Source organism: Rosa rugosa, chromosome 2, assembly GCF_958449725.1.
Source record: "Rosa rugosa chromosome 2, drRosRugo1.1, whole genome shotgun sequence".
NCBI lineage: Eukaryota > Viridiplantae > Streptophyta > Magnoliopsida > Rosales > Rosaceae > Rosa > Rosa rugosa.
The window spans coordinates 39,156,774-39,183,603 of record NC_084821.1 but is presented as its reverse complement, the minus strand read 5'-3'; the positions used below and the strand labels follow the sequence as shown (position 1 = coordinate 39,183,603).

General features: G+C 46.8%; 2 long non-coding RNA genes across 2 annotated transcripts; both read left to right on the top strand.

The window, feature by feature from the left end:
* Nucleotides 1-966: 966 nt before the first annotated feature.
* Nucleotides 967-26,455, top strand: LOC133732758 (uncharacterized). The gene is made up of 6 exons (XR_009857306.1): nt 967-1,178; nt 1,245-3,209; nt 3,329-3,362; nt 3,544-3,651; nt 25,660-25,813; nt 26,330-26,455. It is a non-coding gene; the product is annotated as an uncharacterized LOC133732758 (long non-coding RNA).
* On the top strand, nt 16,481-25,368 carry LOC133733338 (uncharacterized). Its single transcript, XR_009857643.1, has 4 exons — nt 16,481-16,616; nt 16,693-16,738; nt 16,860-16,889; nt 25,110-25,368. It is a non-coding gene; the product is annotated as an uncharacterized LOC133733338 (long non-coding RNA).
* Nucleotides 26,456-26,830: the final 375 nt, after the last annotated feature.

Sequence of the window (26,830 nt, the reverse complement as noted above, 5' to 3'; positions counted from 1 at the left end):
TGGAACTCTTCATAAGAAATGTTCCACTATTAGTGTAGATCATACTGCTCAAATTTCAGAGCTTTTCATATAGTGGTTGGGCCGAAAACGCTGCTGGACCTCTTACAGGTCCAGTTTTCCAGTTTTGCTTCTGCAAAAGATTGGACTGATTTTTTGAAGGCCTTCCACTCACAAATATCTTTGGCACTCTTCATAAGAAATGATCCTTGGGATGTCTAGATTTGATCTGGACATTTTTAACTCATTTCAATTTCATTTGGTTAGTCTGCCGCCCCTCCTTCCTTGTTTAGCTCGGTTTCTCCTAGCCGAAGTAGGAAAATGTGCTAAAGTTGACTTTTCATGTTTACATGCTTCCATGCTTCCATAATAGGCTTTATTTAGCCTCTAAATATATATTTCGAACTTGTCGACAATATATAGCTTGAGCCACTGACATTGGCTCAATTTCTCCAAGACGTGCCTTGTCAGGCCAAAATGCTCATTTTGGGTCCAAACAAATCGTTTTCGGAAATGAATATTTGTTTTAAATAATATGACACTACTAGAATTTTGGCCGTAGACATCACGACAATTACATTGGTGAGGAATTCACGCGATGTAAAAAAATGTCATTAACATCGATCCTCAAATACCGATTTCTATGCATATTATTGACATCGATTTTTACTGTTGACCGATGTCTATATTTTCATTCTAAAATTTTCAAAAACGCGGAAAGACTACGTTAAAAATTTTCAGAAACGCGGGGAACAAAATTTTCATTCCCCACACTTGTTATTTTTCCAACTCACTTTATCTCTAACTTCACATTTTCTCTCTTGCTATTCCCCGAACCCTAGCCCTCTCCTCCTTCCTCTCCCACTCTCTTTACACGGCCACCACTGCTTCCCTGAGTTCCCTCTCCTCTGCTCACTCCCGCTACTATGTCTCTCTCTCATTGACCACCTCCGCCCCCTTGCTGGCTCCATCACCTCCATGAGCAAGCTCTCTCTCTCTCTCTCTTGGATCTCGAAAGACTGAAAGAAGGCATAGAACCCTTCTCTCAATCTCTCTCTCGAATTAGGGAAATCGATTGCTTCTGTGAACCAAGACAACATCCCAGAGGCGACCAGCACAGTTCTGTCAAAGAAATCTCGGGCACTGGCAAAAATCACTGATTCACAGTCGGTTCTCAAAAGGTAAATCGAAATGGTGGGGGTTTTCAATTTTAGGTTTTTGGTAATCAATCGAAATTTGAATTATAGATTTGGAGATTTGGCATGGTTATTCGAGTGAGTATCGGTCTGTTCGAGCGGAATTGTACGTGCTGAATTTCGATTCAACTCAGATGCTTTCTCTTCTCTGTTCTCAGAAAGTTTGCGTCTTGGGTCAGTTCCCAACCTCTTTTTGCTTGATTTTTGTTTTGGGCTTCTTCATTTTACTGTTAGATTCAATTTTATGTTGAGGTTTTCAGTTATGATTTGCTAGAAATTATCTCTGATTTAATTCATTGTGGACTGAAAGCTTTAGCCATTGCTTGTGTGAGATTTGCTTTCTTGCATTTTGCTGTTAATGCAAAGTGAATTTTGTTAATGCAAATTATCTGTGATTCCGTATGGTTTGCCTTTTTATTTTTGATGAAAGATGGTGTTTGTGAATAGGGATATGGTTTTACTTGATCAGTGATGTAGAGAGAATAAACTCATTTGGTGAAATGCGCAAGTAAATCACCAATAAGGGTTCTGTGTGAAGTGGTCAGGCTCATGGTTTGAGCCCTGTAATCTAGGCTTATTAAGGTGACTAAAATGTGTGTTGTCTCATTCGTTTAAATGGATATGAATATGACCGCATTGTCTACTTGGGAGTAATTGGTTATTTACTATTCTTTTGGCATTAGAGTCAACTGCTTTGGTTGTTTTGTTCAGTGATTACTTCTCCTTATCATGGTTTACTTATGATTTGCTTTTAACAAATAATAGTAATAATAATGGTAACAAATGTATGTATGTCTTTACTGGCAAACATTTATGCACATATTAGCTGTGTATGTCTTTGTGGAGGATTGCTTCAGGACCTTAACAAGATAGAATTGCACGTTTCAGAGAATGTCCCCATGAAGGTATTTTCTTATAGGCATGAATTTGGGCTCTGCTGGTTTGTCATATAATTGCAGATGCTTAATGCTTTATCAATGTTCTGATATTGCTTCACTTTGCTACTATTTGGTTGGTTTTGGGTATTGTAATGAATTCAGAATTCTTGGTTAGTTGCTTCTATTATACAGGTACAAGGAAATTATCATTGTTCGATCGTTGTTTTTGTGTGTGTGTGTGTGAATGTTTGTTGATTTTCATTCCTTTGGATATGTATACATGTATTTGTGAGGAATGCAATAACCTATGGACTACAAGTAACTTCAGTCCCTTGGCTGGGTGTTAAGAAGATTCAAGTTCTATAATCTTGGTATGAGTTGGTAAATGCAGGTGATGTCAATCTGGTATCACTTATTATATTTTCTTCATATATTTGATTATATGTTGGTCACTGAAGAGTCATGCAATATATATTTGAAGACTCCTGCCATCATTTTTGTCAAAAAGTACAACATGCCTTTCATGATTTGAATTATGCCAAGCAAACCATGACTTAATAATCAATTATATAGGCTTGAAAGCTTATCTTGTAGCACATATAATCAATTATGTATTTTGAAGGGCCATGACTTGCAGCACGTTTTAAGAAGCCCTCACATGATTAAAGCTATTTGTTCTTTGGCAAAGCAATTGTTAATTGAACCTTGTTGCTGCACTTTGTATTTGTCTTCTAACTAAACTTGTTAGCACTCCAAAGATTAATTGATTAAACATGCCATCTTTTTTTGTCTGCTAGCTTGTGGTGTACAAAGCTTAATTCTTTATGTGTCTAGCAACTGCAAGATTGAATTAATTATAGTCGCCACCGTTCGATTTTTGCAAGTTCCAGATTGAGGCTTACTTAACGTAGCCGTCATTTGTTATTAACCATGTCTGGCACTGCTGCAGCACATCACCGCCTCAAAATGGCTGAACAAATTAATTAATCCTGTCACTTTTGATTGTCAGCACTGCTTCACCACCGCACACTGCACTTGCTAACTGTTCTCTTTCTTTATTTGTGAACATTAATTTAGCCTTTTCATTTCAGGCGTCATTGTGTCTCCACCGCCAAGCCCTGCTGCCAATCTTTCAGAGGTAAGCACCGTAAAGAAATAGTGGCCTACAGTTCTGCCCTTTTTTTTGTTAATTCTAACCCCTTGTATTTCCGTTTTGCAGCTCTGCCTTCTGACTCCTTTGTTTCTTTTTGTTTGCAGGTTACAGAGAGGGATTAAAAACAACTTTTAAAGGGTGAGGCTTCGATTATTTCTTTTGGTTGTTTGTCTTTGTATGGCTTGTTTTTGTATGGCAGCTTGTATGTGTTGTTTTATATATGATAAGCTGTGGTAGTGATTGTAAAGCATGTTCCTTTTGATGTTATATATTGAATTTGAAATCTGAAATTGTTATGATTGAATCTGTGTGTCTTCAGAAAAACGCGGGGACGTTTATGCTTTGCTTTTGTATCTACTGGCGGTTGGAAGTGGCCTTTTGATTGGTGGATTAGAGGCTTGAGAAGAGGAAGATATATGCATGTTTGGTAAGTGTAGGATTGGGAAAACTAGTCCTCTTAATCACCAACTTAAGATTATTCTTTTTCTATTCTGATTTTGACATTTTGGGTGCTAACTCACCAACCCATCTAACTAATTTCAATGGTCTGTTTCCAAATACGTGAACTGGTGATGGAGCTTGAGATTATGGTATAGTAGATGAATTAAAAGCACATAAATACAAGAAACTGAAAAGAAAAAATATTAATCTTGGAACTCAAACAGGAAAGAAAAGAGTTGGGGTCTACTGTAGCTAATTAAATCTTACTTACTTTACTGTAAAATTGAAGTGAGATTTGTTTGATAGTTGCACCACTGTTCGAAACAAACATAAGAAATCTATTCATATTTTCTATACCAGATCAGTATGTCCAGTCTCTAGTACGGTCTATTATAGTCTATTTTTGTGTTTAACGAAGGTTACTAGCAGATTACAATATGAAAGTACCAATGTTCAGAACTTATGTTTATTGAGACGTCCACTGAAATAATAATCTTTGATTTTTTTTTTTTAATTTCCAGAGGGCATTAGTCATTAATATTTGAACACCCTCATTCAAGAACATTAGCTTTATGTTATAAACTTAAATATAATCAATTATGTATCTTGAACAAATGTTATCCCATAGTTGTGTATTAATGTTCCAGATTAAATTGTGAATAAACAGCTGATTTGAACTACGTTTTTTATTGTTTGCACTTCTCTTATTTACTATATACTAAAGCGCCTGCACTATTCATTTTACTGTTCATCTTGGGGGTGGGAAATGACGCTTTTGCCCTCTGTTTTCCCTCAACTTACGGTGTTGCCATCGTCCTACAAATATCTGATTTCAGTTGTGAGGGAAGCCTCTACTTACACCGACCTCAACCTTCGACTGTATCTCTTTCTTCGGGAAGCATCTGTTTACACCGACCTCTACTGTTACACCCAAATACCCAAATCGTTGGTCCCAATCGTGCCACTACTGATTCCTCCGTGTCTTCTACAGCCATATAAATGACATTGAGAGAGTTAGGTTCGTTGGTTTTCGTCTATGATTTGGATTTGCTTTCTTTCTTTCTGCTCATAATCTCCTCTAATTTCAGGTACCCAATACAATTTCTTTAGGAATTCATTCTTTGTGGCCCTATACTATCAGTTTTGAACAAGCGAACTCATCTCCGGGTTTGTTTTGGATTGTTGATTGGCTTATTTAGTGGATTGTCCCTCCACAATTTCTCATTCTCTCTGATCTTATTCCCCGACAGTGAGAAGCAGAAAGAAAGCAGCTGTTAATGCTCAAAGTCTGGCGGTAGCCAAGCCTTCGTTTAACGCGGGTCCGGCGGGCGGACCGCTACTCTGTATACTTGGTGATTCCTGCTAGCTGCCAAATGAAAGGCAGGGCGTCAGAGGGAGACCGCGCTGGGCGGTCTTCACTTCTCCGATGCCTAAGTCAGTTGATATATATAGGCAGCATAGTAATAAATGAGAGTTAATGCGTAATTTAATGAAGGGAGAAGAGAGGACCTTTTATAGGTGAGGAGAGGTCTGATCTTCTCCTTGTTTTCGATGTGGGACTGATGTGCTTCAGTTCCCAGTTTCAGTAGCTTCTGATGCCGTCTTGGCAGAGTGCGTGGCGGCGCGTCAGCGGTGATCCTGGGGAACTCTTGTGCTCCGGCCGTGGCCCGCTTGGCTGCCTATCTGTGGGTTACTCCTTTGATGATAGTTGGTACCTCTGGCGGTACGATGAGTGTGTCTGATTATAGCTAATTATGCTTTGCAACGTACATGTAGGTACAAGTCCCCCAAGTCCCCAGTCAAGGAGGGCAATCTTGGTTGGGGAGTTGATCGGCGGTGTGAAGCGTTTTCTTCCGCTAGACTTTTACAGAAGCATAATTAGCGTCAGTGCGTTGTCAACCATGGATATTACTGAGCAAACGCTTTATACCCTTTCGGGTGGGCCCCTGCTAGGCCCCCCAGGGAGTCCCCCACTCCCCGGCTAAGATGGACCTCCGGATGGTCGCGAAATTTGTTTGGTGAGGGGGAGCTGCACGGAGTAGAGGGTGTTGGGTAGCGAACCCAATCTTTAGGACCCGAGTGACGGGGGCCAACGTACCTGATCAGGGTCGTCGTAGACTGTTGACTAGTCCCCGTGTCCCGTAGGGACAATCTGACTGTAATGCCGCGTGGCGGTCATTTGTCAGAATGAGGCGTGGCCTCGGGATCCGCCGCTGGCGGGAGTCCCCCCGCTGGTTTATAGCAGTAAACAGCGTCCAGTGGACGTGCTTGGCGTTAATTTATTGAGCGGTACCGCGCTGAATAAAGTACGCGATTTGTCAGATAAAAGAGGTTTCCGCTAGAGGTGCGTAGCGGAAGGTGCCCCGTTTGTATGATGACAAGGGAGAAGTGTCGCTTTTAGGAGACTTCGTAAATAACAGCTAATGAAAAGTTCTGCTGGCGGGGTTCTGCCCGGCGGAGAACGTCACTAGGAGAGGATAAGTGAGAAGTTTCGCTGGCGGGGTTTCGCTCAGCGGAGACTTACTTGGAGAGGACAAGTGAGAAGTTCCGCTGGCGGGGTTTCGCTCAGCGGAGACTCACTTGGAGAGGACAAGTGAGAAGTTCCGCTGGCGGGGTTTCGCTCAGCGGAGACTCACTTGGAGAGGACAAGTGAGAAGTTCCGCTGGCGGGGTTTCGCTCAGCGGAGACTCACTTGGAGAGGGGTGTACCCTGGATTGCTTTCGTGATACACCTTGACACGTGGCAAGTAACTAGAGGGTTAGCGTGTGGAGACGCGTCTCCTCAGTCCGGCCGTCTTCTCGTCATTAATGCGAGTAATGATGGATTTCGTAACCGAGGCGACGCCTCGGTTAACCCGGAGGGTTAGTGCGGACAGGGGACACGTGGACGGCTGGGATGTGATGTCGTTTTCTAGCGGATGGCCCAAAAGCCGCTGATGTTGACATAAAAGGGGGGGAACGTATTGAGAAAGGAGATCAGAAAATCCATTCGAACTGTTTGTCGTCTTCAAGCTCTGCCCAGCCGAGATTTGCAGAGAGAGTGCCATGAGTTGGTGGAGTTCTCGTGGTCGAAGAGACGAAAATTTCCGTCGTCGGGGCATAGCGAGCATCAGTACGCCGGCGAGTTAACGACAGGTTAGTGTTCTGGTTATCCTTCTCTTCGGTTTTGTGTTGTTGTCGAATTGTGGGTTTGGTATTTGTGTCTGGGATTGGTGTGTGAACTGGGTTTCTTGATGCTCTTCGGGGGTGTAAGATGAGATTTGAGGTAGGTTATGATGCTTTGACAGAGAGTTGATAGTTAGGGTTTTGCTAGATGGTTGAATCTGGGTTGAGGGGGGGGGTTTGTTCATGTTTTGGTATTTTCTGGGTAGCTGTTCGTGGTGCTTTGCTATGGCTGATATAGGGATAGGTTAGATCCTTCTGTGGGCTAACTGATTTGGGTTTTAGGGTTTTTGGGATGGCCAACGTCGTAGAGATCTCGAGCAGTGAGGACTCCGGGTCTGACGTGTCAATCAGTGCGGCGGATAGGGTTTTTATTGACTCGTTGCGTCCGTCTGCCCGTGCAGGAACCTCACTGCCAGAGCCGTTAGACATCGAGCCGCTGCAAACCATACCCTGGGAAGTTGTCATGGGCCGTACGTCGCGTCCGGAGAGTTCTAGGGCGGGTGAGGAAGCTGCTGCGCGGGAGAGGAGTGAGGAGCGGCTAGCAAGTAATAGTGCCGCCAGTGGTTCTGCTGAAGGGGAAACGTGACGGGGGAGGAAACAGAGTCGGCGTGGGTGCTTCCGGATGGGACCCCCGTCGACGAGGCGGGAGGGCGGATGACTGCCGCCGTGGTCAACCGGATGAAACGGACATACCGGCTGCCGGGAGTGGTGAAGCTGCGCCAACCGACTGCGGACGAAAAGGCCTCAATTCTTCCAGCGGGGTTCGCCGCCGTTCACGAGGCAATATTCCGCCAAGGAGTGACGTTGCCACTAGTGCCCAACCTTCAGATCCTGGTGTGTGAGTTCGGCGTCGCTTTTGGGCAGATCTGTCCCAACATGTGGCGGTTGATGCTGGCGATGAACTCCTTGTGGCGGCTATCCGGGTGCGAGGGGCCGACGGTGGCGGAGGTTTTGCACTTCTACGAACTGGTGTACATTAATCGCCAAGGGTGTAGGGGGCAAGTAAATTTGAGCCGCCGGCAGGGAGCGCCCAAGCTGATAGAGAATTTGAGGGATTCGATGTCCTACTGGCGGGGGACGTTTTGCGTGGCCACGACGAGGTGGGAGTATCAAGCGGAGTCCAACCAGGGGGAGCCGACATTTAGGATTAAGTCGGAGTTTCAGCCAATCCGAGGTTGTCCGTCGATCTCCGCTGAACATAGCTGGCGGTTTATGGTATACATGTTGCAATCGTTTGACTGACACTTTCTGTTGTTTTACAGCGGGCCTGCGCTACAATCTGACGCGGGAGGAAGAGTGCCGGGTTGCGCGTATCAAAGGTTGTTGGAAGAACCGCAATTTGCTGGACTTCCGTCTCCTCACCGGCTGGGAGCTGTTGGTCGATCAGCAGCTAACGCGCGCCATTGGTAAGAGGCCTCCGCCACATTGTATCTTTTGATAACTTGGTTATAGCTGACAAGTGTTTGCATGTTCTCAAAGACTCCGCCAGGCAACAAAGCGAGCCGTGACGCCTTTGACAAAGCTATGGATCGCGCGGAGATAGACAACTTCCTGGAGACAATGTATGCTTCAGGCGAGGCGGCCCAGATGACAGTTGTGAACCCGGAGACGCTGGAGGTGAGCGCATCCGAGGTTGCGGTGACGCTGCCCGTGCCGCACCACTCGCACCTAGGGGCCGACGGTCTGCCCAGCGTGCAGGGGGATGGGAATGCGGGCGGGGGAAAAAAGGGATCCTCTACCGTGCCGCAGAAGGAAAGAGCGGTTGGCACTCGACGTGGGCCGCAGAAAGAAAGAGTTCTGGCGCCGGCAGGGGCTGCCGCGACTGCGGTGGGGAGACAACCGCCGATGGGGTCCAGGGCTGCGGCCACTGGAGATGCACGGGGGATTCTGCGGAAGCGGCGCCAGTGTGACTCAGGCGGGGAGGAGGATGATGACGAGACCATCGAGGTCCACAGGCAAAAGAAGAGCCGACAAGGCCCGTCGAAGGCTCCTGTGACGGCCGAGAGAGAAATGCCCGTGAGCGATCTGGACTCGTTCGCTGCCTTCACCGAGTTCATGACCGACAGCGAGCGGGAGTTTCTCTACCATTTGTGCGAGCGGTTGGGGTTCGGCGGTCTGGCAGGGATGACGCGGCCAACGGCGATCGAGCAGTCGCCCTTTAGTTCAGCCTTTGGGCATCTGGCGGTGGGGCTGAACGAAATGTTCTTGGCGGCGCCCAAGCAACCTCGAATTGAGGGTCAGCTCCGGGAGGAGGTTAAGAGGCTTGAGAGGGAGCTGGGGGAAGCCAAGGACAGGCTGGCAGATGTGGAGCGACGCCTGATGAAGGCAGACTGTGACGCGGCGGACGCTCGAGGCAAGCTAGACGTCGCCATCCAGCGGGACATAGAACGAAATGATCAAGTCTCCCAGCTGGAGCAAGACAGGGCCTTGCTGCAAGAGCGTGTGACCGCCAAGGAGAAGAAAATTGACATCCTGCAGCGGGAGTCTGCCGCCAGGCAAGGGGAAGTGAAGAGACTGGAGGGTGAGCTGACCCGGCTGAGGGATGATGGAAGCCGAGCCGCCGCCGCCGCTGTGGAGAATTTCAAGCAGAGCGCGGAATACAAAAACGCGTTGAATGAAGCGGCGAAGGCCGGCGCCCTGGCGAATGTCGAGATGTTGCGAGCGAAGGGTGCCATTGATTGGGCCAAGGCGTCCCTGCCCAAGGCGCCGCAGGCAAAAAATGCAGCGCCGACGAAGAGACCCCCGCCAGTACCCAGTCCCCCAGCAGGATGTGGCAGCTCAGGCAGTGGGTATCAGACTCCGGCGGATGGGACCATTGAGACGCCAAGTCCCACCGCTCGAGGGACCGACCAAGCAAGCCGTGAACAGCCGTCGCAGGCCGAAGTAGGCGACGCCGAGGCCAACCCCTGACATGCCGGACGTGCCCTGTTTTGACTGTGTAGCCGCTGAGGCTGAAAATATATGTACTTTTGTTGTGTTGTTTTTTTTTTTTTTTAATGTAATGAACAATTTTTGGGTGGGGAGTCCCAGCCCTAAATATATGAAATATGGAATTTTTGACGTTGTGTGATGACATGTCTATACCGCTAGAGTTTTGACTTAGGATGTTCTTTTGCAATCAATGAAAAATTAAAGGAATTAAGATTGGTCCAAGTGCACAACGTAGCGGACGAGGTCCGCTGACGATTGCCGGCGTTGCCAGCTGCCCTCAGTGCTAGACTTGGTAACAATGGTTTGAATAATTCCTCGTTTCATTGATAACTGACTGGTCAGTGTTAACAAAAGTGGGGATGTACCCGTTGGGTAGCTTCCCTTAGCTAAATATTGAACAAAAATTTAGCTAAGTCAAGATGCTCCTGGGTAGCGACATGACTATTTGTAGTAATACCGAAGGTGTTCGGTATTCCAAGGGTGGGTCGTAGTGACTCCATCCTTGTCCATTAAGTAGAAGGTGCCTGGACTAACGACTTCTACTATTTTATATGGACCTTCCCAAGTTGGGCGGAGTTTTGTTGGTACTGGAATGACTTCCTTCATTACCCAGTCCCCCAGTTGGAGGTTGCGGGCCTTGACTCTGGCGTTGTAGAAACGCGAAACTCGTTGTTTGTTTTGCAGGTTTTGCAAATGGGCCTTGTGTCGTTTTTCCTCTAGGAGGTCCAAACCCAGGTTGATGCCATCGCCGTTGGTCTCTGGGTGGTAGCATTCGACCCGAGCGGTGGGTTGAGCCACCTCGACAGGCAGAACGGCCTCAGTTCCGAACGTCATACAAAAGGGGGTTTCACCAGTGGCGGAGGATGGAGTCGTTCTGATGGCCCATAGCACTTCTGGAAGCTTTTCCGCCCACAGGCCCTTGGCAGTGTCGAGTTTCTTTTTTAGCAGCTTCTTGATTATCTTGTTTGCCGCTTCGACCTGGCCGTTGGTTTGGGGGTGGGCGACAGAGGCAAAGCTCATCCTGGTGCCCAGATTGGCGGTGAACGAAATGAGCTCCTCATTGTTGAACTGTGTGCCGTTGTCTGTAATGATTGTGTGTGGGACACCATAGCGGCAGTAAATGTTTTTCCAGAGGAAGTGAATGACTTTGGCGGTAGTGATGGCCGTCAGTGGCTCTGCCTCTATCCACTTGCTGTTGTAGTCGATAGCGACAATGATGTACTTGAACTGTCCCTTGGCGGTTGGGAATTTTCCCATTAAGTCGAGGCCCCATGTAGAGTGGACCCATGGACCGATGATGACTGAAAGTGGTTCAGCTGGCGCATGCGGGAGATCGGCGAACTGCTGGCATTTGTGGCAAGATCTTGACACCTGCCGGGCGTCCTCACCAAGCGTAGGCCAAAAGTAGCCCTGTCGCATTGTACGATTGGCCAGGGATCTGGCGCCCGAGTGGTTTCCGCACTCCCCGCCGTGGATTCCTGCCAACACGACCTTTCCTTCCTCCGGGGTTAAACAGCGGAGGTTGGGGTGAGTGAACCCCTGTCGGTAAAGCTTGCCATTCTGGATATTGTAGCGGGTTGCTCTCCGCTGAATTTGGCGTGCCCTGACCTTATCCTCTGGTAGTGTGCCGCTGCGCTTGTATGCAGTGATCTCGTCCATCCAGCTGGGGTTGATTTCAATGTTGAAGATCTCCGCTAGGGTTTTCGTGATGCTTGGCTTGTCAAGGCATTCCACCTTTGTGTCCGCTGGACTTTGATATGGCTGGGCGGTTGCCAGTCTTGCCCGGGAATCAGCCTTCGCGTTCTTTTCCCTGGGAATTTGTGTGATGGTGTGAAAGTTGAACTTTTTGAGCAACGTTTTGACATATCCCAAGTATGCCGCCAGCTGCTGGTCCTTTGCCTGGAAGCTGTCGTTGACCTGGTTAACGACTAATTGAGAGTCGCTGAATATGTTGACGCTGTCAGCCCCCGAGTCAATGGCGAGAAGTAGACCGACGATCAGTGCCTCGTACTCTGCCACATTGTTTGAAGCTTTGAAGTTGAATTTCAACGCGTACCCCGCGTTCAGTCCCCCGGGTCCTGTTAGGATGACTCCGGCGCCGCTGGCCTTGGCGCTGGCGGATCCGTCCACATGTAGGTTCCAATCCGACTGGAGGGGACCTGCCTCCCCGACGGTTACCACTTCCGCTCCAGGTACCATCTCTACACCGGGTTCAGGTTGACGTTCGGTGAGTTCAGCGATGAAGTCCGCCACTGCCTGGCCCTTTATGGCGGTTCTTGGTTTGTATTCTATGTCGAACTCGCTGAGCTCGATGGCCCACTTGCTGAGGCGCCCCGAGTGTTCAGGGTTCTGCATTACTTGTCTCAGCGGTTGATTTGTTAACACATGGATCGTGTGGGCCTGGAAGTACTGGCGGAGGCGCCTGGCGGCAACGATAAGTGCAAGGGCCAGTTGTTCCAAGGGAGGATACCTTGTCTCCGCTCCGTTCATGCCTCTGCCGGCGTAGAAAACCGGGAGCTCATCTTGGCCTTGCCTTCGGACAATTGCGCAACTTACCGCTGATGCAGATACCGCTAGTTATATGAATAGGGTTTCTCCTTGGACAGGGACAGAGAGGAGAGGGACTGTCGCCAGATATTCCTTCAGGCCCTGGAACGCCGCCTGACATTCCGGATTCCAGTCGATGACCTTCTTGTGCGTTGTTTTGAGGAGTTTGAAGAATGGGGCACACTTGTCAGTGAGTCGAGAGATGAATCGAGAAAGGGCGGTTAACTTGCCCTGGAGGCATTGGACGTGCACCTTGTACTCTGGGTCCGCCAAGTCAAGGATGGCCTGGACCTTGTCTGGGTTAGCCTCGATGCCCCGCTCGCTGACAATGTATCCCAGGAATTTGCTAGCGGTGACCGCAAAGAAACATTTTTCCGGGTTGAGGCGCATACCATAGGCCAAGAGAATGGTTACTATGATCCTGAGGTTTGCCACATGTCCGCCGGCCTTTATGCTCTTAACTAGCATGTCGTCTACGTAGACCTCGATGATTTTTCCCAGATGCTCCGCGAACATGGCGTTCATCAACCGCTGGTAAGTGGCACCGGCGTTCTTCAGACCGAAAGGCATGACATTGTAGCAGTAGAGGCCTTTGTCGGTGGTGAAGGTTGTGCATTCCTGGTCGCTAGGGTGCATTTTGATCTGATTGTATCCGGAGAAAGCGTCCATCATGCTGAGGAGCTCATGCCCGGCGGTGGAATCGACCAGCTGATCGATACGGGGTAGCGGGAAACTATCCTTTGGGCATGCCTTGTTGAGGTTTTTGAAGTCAACACACATCCGCCACTTGCCGCTGGGTTTTTTGACCATCACCAAATTTGAGATCCACTGGGGATAGATGACTTGGCGGATGAATCCAATGTCCTGGAGTTTGGCGACCTCTTCTCCGATTGCCTGGTATTTTTCTTCATCGAAGGCCCTCCGCTTCTGCTTGATGGGATAAAAAGAGGGTTTGATGGTCAGTTTATGAGTGATAATCTCAGGGGAGATACCTGGCATGTCCGCGTAGGACCATGCAAAGACGGAGGCGTTATGACGTTGGAATTGAATGAGTTCTGCCTCTACTTCTGGATCTAGTTGGGCGCCTATACGGACCGTCCGCTCAGGGTGCTCGTCCGAGATACAGACAACCTTCAAGGATGTGTCCGGGTTGACCGGCTCCTTCCTTACATACTTCTTCTCCTCATCCCTAGGGTCCTCGAAGATATTTGGTGGCGGTGCCTGGTTTCCTACCGTTAGGACATCATGGCGGCGTGTTGACCGTGCCATAGTCGTTGAATAACACTCGCGTGCCAACTGCTGGCTTCCCCTCGCACTGCCAGTGCCGTTAGGTGTGGGGAACTTCAGGAGAAGCATGTACCCGGCGATAATGCACTTAAGCTTGTTGAGCGCCGGTCGTCCGAGGATGGCATTATATGAGCTGAGACAATCAACGATTATAAATTCTGTATGTACCTCCGCTACACACGGACTAGTGCCAATAGTCAACCGCATGTAGTCAGAACCAAGCGGCTGTGTGACGTCACCAGAGAAGCTGAGCAGTGGCTCATGATCCTGGAGCAACTTGTTATTCCGCTTGAGATGGCTGTAGCAACCGCTGAATATGACGTTGACAGCGGACCCGCTATCTACCAATATTCTCCCCATTGAGAACCTACCAAGAATGGCGTCGACCAAGAAGGGGTCATCATGGGGTAGGTGCACCCCGCGCTCTTCCTCCTCAGAGAATGTGATAGGTTCCCAACCAACCTTTGGGACCTTGGCGGATCTCTCGTAGCGGATATTGCAGACTTCCTTTGGGTGATTAACGCGTGCGTAACGCTTCCTGGCTCTGTGAGACAAGCCTTTGATTGGAGCACCGCCGTCGATTGTGTTGATGCGGCCCAACGTCTCTACGTTGGCGATCACTGGTGGCGGTTGGCGCACCTTGAACTGTTCCATCTTGCCTTCACGGTACAAGGTCTCAATTGCCGTCTTGAGTGCGTTGCAGCTGTTGGTATTGTGGCCGCTGTCCTCGTGGTATTTGCACCATCTGCCGGTGTTTTTGGGTTTGCCCGTCTTTGGGTATTTTGCTGGAGGAGGTGGCGGGATCTGATCCTTGCACTGATTGTATATTTCCTCGTACGAGGTTGTGAGGACCGTGAACACTGCATACCGTTGAGAAGACTCCGTTTGCCTGTTGCGGTTATCTTCCTGGGTTGGGCGGTTTCCCTTGTGGTATTGATCCTTCTGCCGCTTGTTCTGGTAGTGACCCTGTGGCGATTCCCTCTTCTTGTCAGTTGGTGATGCGGCGGGTGCCTTATTAACGGTTTCATGACTGGAGGTAGGCTGTGTGGCCTTTGCTGGCGTTACCGGTGGCGGTGGGACTTCTCCATATGTAATGAATTCCGCCTGGGCGTGAATGACCGCCTCACTCATGATATGGTGATATGCCGCATTTGGATGATTGTAGTTGAGGTGATAGAGGAACGGCCCTTTGAGGAGTCCTTGCTTGAAGGCCGCCGATGCCATCGATTTGTCCAGATCGCGGCACTGAGATGCCGCCGTTCGCCACCTTGTGACGAATGCCTTGAGTGACTCATTCTCTCCCTGTTTGACGCTGAACAGCTGACTCGTGTTATGATGTCCGGCGGACAGTAAGATGAACCGGGAGAGGAAGGTATGTGACAGTGCGTTGAATGAGTCGATGGATCCTGGCGGACATTCGAAGAACCAATTCATTGCCTCCCCGTCCAGTGTTTCGCTGAACAAGTGGCACAGAGTGGGGTCGTCAAATCCCTTGTTGTTGGTGACCTTCTTGAAGGTGTCCATATGGACGAAGGGGTCGGTTGTACCGCTGTAATGCGACATTTTTGGAGTTTTTGCGTACGCAGGCCTGATAGCCTGTAGGATTGCAGCTGTGAAGGGCCCTGGTCTGGACGTGAAAAGTGGACTTTGAGTTGATGGCGCGGCGCCCGACTCCGCCCGGACCAGCCTTTGTTCCAACTGCTGCATCCTCTCCAGAATTTGGGCTGTTGCGTCGCCAGCGGGTCCGGCACATGTACTCCGCTGGGTCTGCCTATGCCTTGGCGCAGGCGGACCACCCTCAGTTCTTGCCCTAATTTCCGAGCGGTTGGTGCGTGGTACCGACTCTGCTTCCTGCTCCAACATGAGTTGGGGAATGGGCGGTGGTCCCATCCCCAGTAGTTCAGGGGGGTCCAGCGGGACCTGCATCTGTACAACTGGTTCCGGTCCCAATGTACCAGCGTTGGGATGACTACTCCTTGTACTATACGAATGCTCGCTTTGTACCGGGTTGGCGGTTCTTTCTAACGTCCTTTTCAGGTCATCAAAACGTGACATCAGCGCAGCCACCTGCTTTTGGGCCTCGGTCTTCTCTCTGCGCTCCTCTTCACGTTCTCTGTTTGCCTTGTGAAGGTCTGCCAGTGCCAACTCGTACATGGCGGCGAGGTCCTGGCCTGGTGGGCGGCTGCTGCCTGGATCCGTCTCACCGCCAGGGTTAGTTGGGGTGTTGAATAGTGCGCGGTTAACACCTACCGCTGGATTGGATGGTTGGGGGATGGCGGACTGGTCTGCCTGCTCATGGACGTTTCCCCCGCTACCGCTAGTCATGGTAGTTGTGATGGGATGACCTCTTGTTCAAGGATTCCCACAGACGGCGCCAATGTTAATGCTCAAAGTCTGGCGGTAGCCAAGCCTTCGTTTAACGCGGGTCCGGCGGGCGGACCGCTACTCTGTATACTTGGTGATTCCTGCTAGCTGCCAAATGAAAGGCAGGGCGTCAGAGGGAGACCGCGCTGGGCGGTCTTCACTTCTCCGATGCCTAAGTCAGTTGATATATATAGGCAGCATAGTAATAAATGAGAGTTAATGCGTAATTTAATGAAGGGAGAAGAGAGGACCTTTTATAGGTGAGGAGAGGTCTGATCTTCTCCTTGTTTTCGATGTGGGACTGATGTGCTTCAGTTCCCAGTTTCAGTAGCTTCTGATGCCGTCTTGGCAGAGTGCGTGGCGGCGCGTCAGCGGTGATCCTGGGGAACTCTTGTGCTCCGGCCGTGGCCCGCCTGGCTGCCTATCTGTGGGTTACTCCTTTGATGATAGTTGGTACCTCTGGCGGTACGATGAGTGTGTCTGATTATAGCTAATTATGCTTTGCAACGTACATGTAGGTACAGCAGCCGAGAAAAAAAGAGAGAGAGAGGGTACGTATCGGTACAACCCAGCTACAACCGATTATTACATCAATGTTTTCCTCCATGATCGAGAGATAGAGTCGTCGTTTGGAGGAGTTTTTGATGGTGCAACCCAGGTATTATTGCAAGCTCTTTCTCACCAATTTCTTTTTTGGGGTTTTTATAATTTTTTTTTTTTTTTTTTGGCATCAGACGGAGCTTTGTTTCTTGTAATTTGCGAATTTGGATTTTGATCAAGGTAATTGTGGTCAGATCATCGATGCTTTGCTTTTGTTCCTTTTCTCCAGTTGCTTTTGATTAGGGTAATTAGGTGGGCGGGTTCTGGGTTTTTACTTGATGCATGTTATTTTTTTGTGCAGGAATAGATTCGGCAAAGAAGACCTCATTTGGTAAGTGTTCTTGCTGTCTAAACTTTTGTTGAATTTAGCATGAGAATTGTCAGAGAAATCATGCTCAAGTTTAAATCTTTAGAAATTTTTTGATAAGGTTTCTTTTTCTGAGAACTCTAGAGGATTAATTTCTTTGAAGTTGTAAGTTTTGAACTTTTTAGTACAATTTTAAAGCCATGGCCAGAGAGTAGAGTAGAAAACTGAAATGAGCTGGTCTGCTGGTGTGAGATTATATGCTGTTGAGGAACTCTTCTTATGCTTAAAAGATGGTATATGAAACAGGGTTATTGCTCTATGGGTTTGACGATCTCACTAATCAATCTTTACCTTTGAAGTATTTAAATTAAATTAAGTCTGGATTTTCTAGAGTTATTTGTATGGGATTTTGTATCTATTCAGAAAAGAATCATAAGCACTTACTAATCCAATTCATAGAAGCTTTGAAGCCGTACATACTACCTATATCACATACCGCCAAGCATAAGCAACGACCTCTTAGGTGGGCCCCGCGACATGGCTAGTCTCGCCTACGACATGCATCCGGTAGTCCGACACCCGAGCTACCTCACTATGGTGGAGGTCGGCCGGTACCTCGTAGGGAGGCCACCCTCCCATGCTCTCCAAGAGACTTCAAGAGAAGAAATATATGTATTATTGTCCCACATCGAGAATATGTAAATGGAAGGGGACTCCTTTAGCTATAAAAGGGAGTCCTCCCCTTCTTGGTAAGGGATGGATCCATGATCCCCACACTTGTATCACTACAAAGGTCACTTGACCTCACTCATAGTAAAATATCTAAGTGGACGTAGCTTTGCTCCGAGTGCAAGGTGAACCACTATACATCCGGTGTCATCTCTCTCCCTCTCTCCCTATCATGCTTCTTATCTTAGTTACCGTATTCTTCAGTAGAAACATTGGCGCTAGAAGGAGGGGCCCTAGGAGTTAGGGTATGAACCTCCGACCTTAAGCAAGAGCCATCCGGGTACGTGAGTCATCCGGGTACACGAGCCATCCAGGTACATGGGTACATGCAGGTACTTGAGTCAGCGGGTACTTCCACTCCTAAGCCTCCGGGACTTTCACAAGTCAGCGGGAATCAAGCTTCACTTGCACACCACGGGTCTTGGTGGCATTCACCTTCCCGGATCCTTCAACGAGTCACGTACGGGTACCATTGCGCAACCCGCCCGGTACTTCGAAATTTCTGGGAACCAGGCCTCCTCAACAGCATCCTCACTTCCCGGAGATCATCACCGGTAACTCCATCACCTCACTGCTAGCTCCCTTAGCAACTCACCAAGGGGTCTCGGTGGCATTTACCTTCCCGGATCCACAAAGCTCCGTCATCGAGTCAAACACCGAGTCAACAACTCCCGGTACGTAACAGACCTCTCTCCCGCTCTTGTACGTCATGCTTGAGAGCCCGGTACCCGATCTTATCTAGGCACCCACGCCTTCTCCCAGATCGTCATCACCGGCAACCTCAATCTCTGGACACCCGGTGGACCAGTGACCCACCCCGGAGACCCTGGCTCATACAGGGACCCGCTAGGTTTGTCTTTTCACCAGCATCCCCATCCATGTTAACTGGAGTTCAAGTGGCAGCAGACCCGAACTCTCCAGGCATCCATGTCTCTCCGGCAACGTCTTCCTCAATGACTTACCAGAAGCTTCATCACCTCTAGGTGACAAAATTCGGAACCCGAATGACTCTCCGGCACTCTCTTGGCCTCATGCATCAACCCAAGCTCCCTGAGCACCGAAGACTCAGTTTCCAAGGAAGAAACCCGGCGACCCCGCCCGGTATCCACTAAGCATCCGGCACCCAGTTCACTTTTTCAGGTCTTGCTACCTCTCATCCCGGCACCCGGCATCACCAAGACCAACCACGGCGACCCCGCCCGGTATCCACTGCACATCCCGGAGGATCCATCTTTGTACCTTGACCCATCTCGGTCTCGGAATCCCAATGGGTCAAGCTCTAAGCTCGGCATCCCTCCGGCACCTCACACCTCATACCTCATACCCCAGTATACTCTCACCGGTACCTCATACCTCCCGGTACCTCATACCCCAGCCCTTACCGGTACCCATGCCCTCACCGGTACCAGAACACTACCAGCTGCCCAGCCTGGAGGGCTCTCACCAACACTTCTCCTGCTTCCATACGTCCACACTGCTCACCAAAACTTCTTCGTCACTCAGTGATATTCACCCTCAAATCTTCTCTTCACACCCAACAGTCTAGTGAAGAGACCCGGGCGGCTTCTGTTCCATCTGATCCCGTTGACCAAACTCAAGGCACAGTGCAATTCATGCATAATTCACCTTCACGACACACATGACCAGCATGTCCAGACTTCACAACATCAATGAACATTTCCGAGTTTGCACTAACCCAGTCGGGCATCATCAATTCAGTCTGACTATCATGGGGCAGCAGTTGCGCAAAAAAAAGAGAAGCAGAAGAATCCTCCGGCATCCAGAATTACATATATATTGGCTCTCAACACCCGGGCTCCAACTCTGTTTAGCAGCGCTTTGTTTCCAAGAACTCGCCATCATCGAGTCACTGGATTCATACCCAGAAGAATCCTCCGGCATCCACTGAGCTAAGTCCTTCGTATACAATTAGTTTGCTCTCTCTGTTGCGCGCACAGAGCAACATCACAGAATGCCATATTTATTATAATCTTAGCATGTCTCTCTATTGGCTGCATGGGCTAAGCTTGGCTAAGTTGTTGACACTACACATCTTGAAATTCATTAGCATACGTCCACGGTACACGTAGAATTTTTTTTTACATCCCATGTGATCATCTATGTCTCATGTACACCTGTCAAAGGCTGTTAGATACAATGCCTTGCAACCACATCTTAGTACATCACTACTACATGCAGTATTACACGGGTACATTACCATGAGAATATCACATGGCTTCCTTAGTACACATGTCAAGCATGACAAAAACACTTGGTTGCTCTAGCATGATTTCATCAATTACCATTATCAAATTGGCTAGCATATCTCTTGACAATTCCTAGATACCAGCTATCTTACCAAATACACATGATCAAGCATATCACCGTGCAAGTGTACACATGCAAAAAACAAATATCTATACACACCAGTCAAGCACATTTGCTTTAGTTATACGTGGTCTCACCACACCACACAAACACAACTTCGATTCTATATATTACTCTTAAGTTCAAACTAGAAGTTCACCTATGACTACTATTGCATGATTTCTATTACCATGCAATCCACGTGATCACATGATTTCTATTACTATTGCATGATTTCTCAAACCTTATTATGCTTGATTACATAACCTTTTTAATTAAGGCATATATGTACTATTTCGAACAGCACATACCATGACTGCACAAATTACGTCATGCAATTTACGTGTGGTAGCCACATTAATTGGTTAGAGGCTTTGGCAAATTATCATACATTTGCTGCACTCAAACTTTACACTCATAATTATATATTTTTACTAGCCACCCTGGGGGCTAACATCTATTTTCTATTTTGAGGAGTCCCGATCACTCGATCCGGATATATCACTTACACATTCTAATGTGATGCTACTCTCCAAAATATAGACACCTATATTTGGACAACTGCAGTTTTTCTTACAATATTTGCATCACTCTCGGACGGCTCCAGATAAGTTCTCACTTATGCTCTTTAAATTTGAGCTAATACAAATGCTTTACATGCTTCAATAACGACTACAATAATCTAAGCATGCCTATGACACTTGCTAATTTAACTAGCATATCCTATTATGCCTACGCGTTTATGTCATACTTTAACTTGATTGCAAATCAATTAAACTGCTACACATGTACGTGACACTAAGTAACATGCGGCACTTAAAATCCCCGCCCCGAGCGAGGTACCCCAATGGGGTCACGAGGCACAAGCCCTCATTATACCCGGGGCCATGCCACCGGGAACCGGAGGCCAACGCCACCGGTTACCCTAACGGGGTTACATCATCCTACCCGGGGCCATACCACCGGGTACCGAGGCCCAAGGCCACCGGTTACCCCAACGGGGTTACATCAATCTACCCGGGGCCACGCCACCGGGTAAAGGAGGCCTACCGGCCCTCATTCAACCCCATTGGGTTAAGGAGGCTCAAGCCCTCATCAATCCCACCAGGATCACGGGCTCACTCACCTCATCGGGTACATGAGGCCCCGAGCCTATCTACTCCACTAGGTATACGAGTCAGCCCAACCCTCATCGGGTACGGGAGGCCCAAGGCCAGACACCCTCATAGGGTACCGGAGGCCCAAGGCCAGAAATACTCCATCGGGTACGAGACACCAATCTCTTACCCCACCGGGATCATTGGATCAATCACCCCATCGGGTACGAGAGGCATTAAGCCCTTATGCTACCCTATCGGGTACGAGAGGCATGAAGCCCTCACTCTACCCTATCGGGTACTAGAAGCATCAAGCCCTCATGCTACCTTATTGGGTACTAGAGGCATGAAGCCCTCACTCTACCCTATCGGGTACTAGAGGCATGAAGCCCTCACTCTACCACAGCGGGTACCAGAGTCGTTATACACAAGGCCCACAGGCCCTCATAAATCCTCTACTCAAGCGAGGTATCCCAATAAGATAACTAAAGGGTAGCTCCCTTACATAAGCCAAGGTCCAATCCTTTGCTTTTGAGTCATCTCACCTCCCGAGCATTCTCTATACTTGGGGGACTTATTCATACCACTTATCACTAGGGGTGGTACCCGCCCGAGACTATCATTGAGCTGCACGCTCATACTTTCCGTGCTACGGTCTATAAATGGAAATATTGAAATTTTTCACCTATTGTTGATCATAACAATTAAATTTCTTTTACATCCCATTAATAGGACCATAGGACCTAATTCACACAACCTACTGCTCGCTCAATATGAGCGATCGCAATTCTTACATTCATACTTGGGGGACTATCATGGTCTTTGCCATAACCTCGCTAGTATGACACGTAACTTCGATACCGGGGCTTCATTCTTAGTCTCACCGGCATCGTCGAACATAATCTAAGTCCGAATTCCCGTTTTACTAACTGCGTGACTTGGGGGACTCGGCGAGTAACAACACTCCCGATCGTAACACATGTGCATCACGTGCATACAACATTACATATCATTATGTGTCATCGTGTTCATCACACATCTTTGCATCATATGCACTTCGTTATACTAGCATAACACGTACATTTTTGACTTATACGTCGTATGTCAAACATTACATAATATGTACATACACACATTGTGTAACATGCATCTCACATAAACATTCATGCACCTCAAGGTGCATTTGACTCAAATGTCACCTAGATTGCCCTGGCGCAATCAATATGCTCTTTGTACACTTTTATCTTATTTGCAGGTACTAGCTTGATGAGGGCCTCGTGACACCAACATACCCATAGAGCCCCTTCTTACTTACGGAGTTGGGGGACTAGTATGGGTATGGCGTTCAACAAGGTCATCACTCATACTTGGCGGCATCACATTTAAACTCCCCAACCAAGAAGCGCCTCTTACTCGGGGACTTGGGGGACTTGTACATACTACCTATATCACATACCGCCAAGCATAAGCAACGACCTCTTAGGTGGGCCCCGCGACATGGCTAGTCTCGCCTACGACATGCATCCGGTAGTCCGACACCCGAGCTACATCACTATGGTGGAGGTCGACCGGTACCTCGTAGGGAGGCCACCCTCCCATGCTCTCCAAGAGGCTTCAAGAGAAGAAATATATGTATTATTGTCCCACATCGAGAATATGTAAATGGAATGGGACTCCTTTAGCTATAAAAGGGAGTCCTCCCCTTCTTGGTAAGGGATGGATCCATGATCCCCACACTTGTATCACTACAAAGGTCACTTGACCTCACTGTTAATGTCTAAAAGTTCGGCGGTAGCTGAACCTTTGTTAACGCTGATCCGGTGGGCGGATCGATACCTATGGTGTTCTCAAAGCCTCCGCTACCTGTCAAGTAAAATACAAAGGGAGTCAGAGGGAGACCGCGTTGGGCGGTCTTCAACTCTCCGATGCCTAAGTTAGTCAATGTATTTATGTTGACAAAGTAACAGCAGGTAAAGTATTGAATGCTTAATTAATGAGGAGAGAGGAGAGGACCTTTTATAGGTGAGGAAGAGGTTGATCTTCTCTTTGTTTTCGATGTGGGACTGATATGCTTCAATTCCCAGTTTCAGAAGCTTCTGATGCCATCTTGGCGCGGCGCGTGGCGGCGCGTTGGCGGCGATCTGGAGGTGGTCCGACGTTGGGGCTGTAGCCCGCCTGGCGGTGTGTCTGCATGTCATTCCTTTGGTTGGAATCAGTACCTTCGGCGGTACAATGAGCGTAGCCCGTTAGAGCTAATTATGCTTGCAAATGTACATGTATGTACACTCACTCATAGTAAAATATCTAAGTGGACGTAGCTTTGCTCCAAGTGCAAGGTGAACCACTATACATCCGATGTCATCTCTCTCCCTCTCTCCCTATCATGCTTCTTATCTTAGTTACCGTATTCTTCAGTAGAAACAGAAGCTTACTGCACCTTTGTTTTGTTCAGTTTCCATTTCTTTGAAAATACATTGACTACAAATGAATCTGTAACTTGATGACTCCATCTGTGTTTGTTTGTCTAAATTCTGTGCTGCAAGGTATAGATCTTCACAACCGCGACCATGTGCTTAAGAAGTGTATACTGATACTCATTCTTGATTTGATTTTCTGAGTTCTGCTAATCTTTGGCAACTGATTTATGTAGAAGAATTGAAATAGAGAAAGACCTGCAGCGTATGAATTTGGTGATTATTCAACATTTGGAGGTCCAACAGATCCATGTTTTATTACTGATTTAGAAATCAATTTGCTGTCTTTGAATTCTATTTGACAGTTAATCTTAATTCATAACCAATAGAGAAATTGGACTTATTACAAATTTAAACGGTTTGTTTTTGTATCTGGGACTAATTAAGGTTATGCTTTATCTACTGTTTGGCTAACTTTGAAGAATCAATTTTTGTCAATTTTGATGAGATTTGATTAAATGGATCAAATATTTTTGTATGTTTGATATGGTTATTAGTTCATGATCATCGCGAAACAAGTAGCATATTGTTTTCTTTGTTGTTTGAATATAGCAGTACGTATGTCCTTCTGAAGGGAGAGCACATATAACTTTAATATATTTGGGGGTAGGGGGCTTGGGATTTTAACACTACCAGTTGAGAACTGAATGTGGTAACAGTGATGGGTAGGGTGCTTATAGCAGTTGAGTATGGATATTTTGTATGCCTAATGTTTTTGATAGAATTGTTTTCTCTTATGGAATTTGATCCATAATGTGGATAATCATATGCTTTTCAAAGCTGTTGCCCATTTTTGAAACTCCATTGTGATACTTATATATGCAGTCATTATATCCTCATTATATGTTTAAGAGTGTTCTGGTAATTTGAAAAACTACAAAAGTAGCTTTTGAGTGTTTGGACATTATTTATTTACTGTTTATCTATATCTGTTTCAAATTGCATTTTTTTGCGCACATAGTACACACACATAATAGCTTGGTTGTGGACCCAATTCTGTTGTTAATTCTTAGAGATATATGTATGATCATTGATCAATTGATCAATGTAATTTACCATTGCATATTTTGCTTTCTGCGGAAAGGAACATTGGCCAAAACTGGAAAGAAGCTGTTGTGTCACAAAAAAAATTATTTGTTTATTTATTTATTTCTTTTGGTGGAGAATTAAATGTAGTATGGTGGTCCTATGCACCCCTATGGCAGGATGTATGGAAGTCTGGATTTTGAATATATGAATTCTATAGTATGTTCACCACTTCACCTGATGGCTTTCATAAGTTTGGAAGATCTTTCTTCATGAATATAAGATAATTTATCGAATAAGCGGGTTTCCACAGAGTGGTTGATTGCAGTGTAGTTTATAATATTAATGCTCTATCATGTTTGTGAGAAATAGTGACCACAAAAAGTTTCACGAAAAGAGTAGGTTCGTGTTTGCTGTATGTGATTTTTTCATTGCTAAGTTCAGCATTATGGTTTGTTTTTGGTTAATCTCTTTAAGCTAAAGGATGAAATTTTTTATTTGTAATTCAGATTAGTTATTAACATATTACATTGTGCAATCTTAATCTGTAGTGGGGTTATGGAATGGGCGGTAGGAGAGGATCAAGAGCATATTGGAGGTACAGGTCATACTAGAGATGCCTCTGAATTTGTATTAGATCTTTTGTAATGTCAAGAGAGTGCCATGTAGGGTTAATTGAATTGTGTAAGATTAAGGATCCTATCCTTGGGTTACTTCCTTAATTATATCTTTCTTCATGTTCTAAACTTCTTCATTTCAAACAATTCCAATTGTTATTAAAATATAAGAGTATATCAAAATTGTAATGTAGATCAATTGACAATAAAACCCGCAGCAGCGCGCGGGCGCCTTTTTCTAGTATATACTATGAAGCAATCTGGATACTTGATGTTTCAAGAAAGGTTGTAGTTTTACTCAATTTATGATGTACTTAAGGGAAATAAGATGTATTGATTCGATTTTGGCCTGGTTTGTATGTCCAAAATCTGTTCACTGGTTGATGCTTTAAGATTGCGTATAATCAGATTGCTTGAAACAAATGTACTATACACCCAAGAGGAACTTGACGAGGTCCGCACTGAAGTAGCTGACTATTTGCAGACTTTGCTATAAATGCTGACTCTACCAAAGTGATTTTGAGTAAGGCTAGCTAGATTTTGTAGAACCATTTTGAAGTAGAACGTTGTACAGTTGCAGGTGAACTAAACTGCATATAGTTATTGCAATGGTCTGTTTTGGGCTAGCCTTGATGTATGTACCTACATGTACATTTGCAAGCATAATTAGCTATAATGAGCTACGCTCATTATACCGCCAGAAGTATCAACTCCCACCAAAGTAATGTCCTACGGATAGACCGCCAAGCGGGCTACGGCCTGAGCGCAGGGTCGTCCCCATATCACCGCCGACGCGCCGCCACGCGCTGCTCCAAGACGGCGTCAGAAGCTACTGAAACTAAGAACTGAAGCACATTAGTCCCACATCGAAAACAGAGAGAAGATCAGACCTCTCCTCACCTATAAATAGGTCATCTCTTCTCTCTTCATTATTTACGCATTCTACTACTCATTTATTGTTATGCTGCCTATATGCATGGACTGACTTAGGCATCGGAGAAGTGAAGACCGCCGAACGCGGTCTCCCTCTGACGCCCTGTCTCTCATTTGACAGCCAGCGAAGATCACCAAGTATACAGAGTAGCGGTCCGCCCACCGGACCTGCGTTAAACGAAGGTTTGGCTACCGCCAGACTTTGAGCATTAACAATGTAGGTTGGGGTGTTTTTGCCTATTTTTGGAACTATTAACAATTCTGATGTTGGACAGAAGTTAATGCAATGCCCCATATTCAATTAATTCGGAATTTCATGTTGTCAAATGTGGATTACAAGCATTTTAGCATCAATTACAAATTTTCTGGACATCATCTCATATAAAGGATATGATGTATATACACCTGTTTCAAATCAGTGTTAAACTACAAAAACGATGTCAATAAAGAGATAATGTATCCGTTTCGAAACAAAAATCGATGTCTCGTTTTTCATGGATAACGACATATTGAGTAAGAAGCGATGTTAAAAAAAACTAATGGACGTCGATGTAAACTACAAGGAACGATGTCTAGTATCAATATGGACATCGATTCACAATTTGGGAAACAATGTATAGTATCAAAATGGACATCGATTTACAATTTGGGAAACGATGTCTACTATTAATATGGACATCGTCGTTAACCTAAAACCTGATGTAATAAAGTAAAATGGACAT